We start from the raw sequence: 2336 nt of genomic DNA, 5'->3' as shown, positions 1-2336 counted from the left end.
TAAAAAATTTTTAAGGATTTGTCTGGAAGTTTTTTTCTTCTTTGGGAAACAAAGAATGATTTGTGGAAATATTGTTGAGCAATGGTGATTTAAGGATTATTTTGCAATCCCATTGTCTTGGTAAAAAAAAAGGAAGGAACCCCAACTTTCCATTTTTAGTGAAAAACAATTTCAAAAATTCCAAATGAATTATTGTTAGATGAAAAAATGACAAGTAATTAATCAATGATGTTAGTGTGTTAGTAATGTAAAATGAAAGCAATACTGTCTAGGTAGTCTGAAGCCACCATCAACGTAAAATGTTGAAGTTTAGCCAATAGTCTCTCGGGTATTTCCTTGCTTTTTTTGGATATCCGTGGATTCAGACTACCTGACAGTGATTGCATTAATCTCATTTCCTGGAAACTTTGTTCTTTTTTCAAAATCTCCAGAAAATGATAAAGGTTAGGATGATGTTTACCAATGGTTTTAATAAATGAATTATGCCATCCCTCAATGGCATTGTTGGTTTTTGCACCACCCTCCAAACAGGTTGAATAGCAGTTCCACCATTCTATAGGATGCTTTGGTTTCCTCCTGCGGCCCGACCTGCTTAGACGGCCAATCTATGTATCCTCAAAATAATTTAGAATTGGTGCCAATTTATCTTCATTTTGGGTAAAAAATTCTGATTCGGTAATTGCAGTGTAGTACTCATCTATACTTTCCGGTGGTACAAAACACAACGCCGTTAGTTTTCTTAATTCAAACTGAAGTTTTCTGCTTGCCAAGTAATCCTCAACCAAAGATGATTTCTGGATTTTATGCCAATAAGCCTGCGAAAAGTGAAAGAAACATCCTTGGATTTGCGTTTCAGGGTATAATTTTGTAATTGTACTAATCATTGCCAATTCAAAATCTAGTATTACCTTTGCAGGACTTTTATTCATTGTTTTGCTTTTTAATACTGACAAAAATTAAGTGTACGTAGAGGATTGTTTGTCTGGCAGTAAAGCATACACTAAAGGGACTGTTGTTTTATTTATATTAGCATGAACAGTGTAAATTTGGAAAAATCGATGGGGTGTTGATTTGAAAGTACCATCCATCATCCAAATTGGACTGTTCACAAGGGTTAATATGTTATGGTTAGTGCTAAAAATTAAAATTCGTTTAAGGACGTCTAAATTATCATACAGAAGAAAGGTTTCATTAGAGAAAGTTAGTTATAAATTATTAGGGATGTTCATTTCTTCAAAGGTACGGGGTGTTATGTGTTGTGGATTACTTGCCACTTTTTCTCTTTGAACCATTCTTCTGAGGTTGGGGATGGAGGGCATGCTACCAGCAACAAGCATAGGTATGTTCTGAGCCACTTCCCTAAGTATTGTACCACAGTTTTCATTGGAGGTGTGTGCTAGAATTTTTATCTGTTGTTCGTTTTCACGTACTTCTATTTCCATTGCAGAGGCAGAGTGGTTATGGTCTGTTGTCCTAACCACGGTTTCTTCCAGAGTAACCGCTCTGCCTGTGCAATGGGACGAGAAGTATTGCACACACCTCCAATGAGATCTGGATTCAACAAATGTATTTTTGCAATAGAGGTACCCACCATATTTCAGAAGGTTATTTCCTCTGCGTGATTTAACATATGTAGCTCTGTTGCTGCTTGACATTGTAGATTTATCTGTTTTAAACAAAAAATATATATATTTTTTTCATGTTTCATTATCCTTTCATATTATTAATTGCTGTGAGGTATGGTTTCTTCGAAGTATTGGAATTTTAAATTTGCACACAGTCACTGTTATGTATTTGCTTTTTTCAGAAATTACCCTCTGAATGAGAAACTTTTTAAACAATTAGCCTTTTTTTGCGCCAAGTTTTTAACACATAGGAGCCGTTTTGGATGGAGAGCGGACTTCCACCCCCCACCCTTTTAGCGGTGATGGGACCGGCGATTAGGATTCATCCTCCATTCCCAGCTTTCTTACGGGCCGTGCTCACTGCACCGACCGCAACATTGCTGGGAATGCACTGCATGCATTCTCATTCACTAGGCGATAGGCACTGCAAGGTACCTGCTAGCATGTCCATGACAATGTACCATAGGTACCCCCATGTCCACCCCCACCTCCCAATACCCTGATGATTCGCATACATTTTTTTTTTTTTAAAACCTTTATTCAATATTCAACCAGTTACAGATCAGGGCCTACAACCACCAGGGCCGGCCGCTAAGCACGATTATCACAGTGAGGAGAAAAGCATAACTCAGATTCCGAGGAGCAAATGTACTACATCTCCAATAAAAACTGGCTATTAATCATACCCTATACGAGTCAGGATCAGAAAGG

At 37.5% G+C, this 2336-nt stretch overlaps 1 pseudogene; it reads right to left on the bottom strand.

Annotated features, from left to right (window-relative positions):
• Positions 1 to 239: 239 nt before the first annotated feature.
• Positions 240 to 1655, bottom strand: LOC147722967 (uncharacterized; annotated as a pseudogene).
• Between the last annotated feature and the right edge of the window lie 681 nt (positions 1656 to 2336).

The sequence above is a fragment of the Lissotriton vulgaris genome, chromosome 4_1, assembly GCF_964263255.1.
Source record: "Lissotriton vulgaris chromosome 4_1, aLisVul1.2, whole genome shotgun sequence".
Classification (NCBI taxonomy): domain Eukaryota; kingdom Metazoa; phylum Chordata; class Amphibia; order Caudata; family Salamandridae; genus Lissotriton; species Lissotriton vulgaris.
The sequence above is the reverse complement of the archived record's forward strand: the minus strand, read 5'-3'. Positions and strand labels throughout refer to the sequence as shown.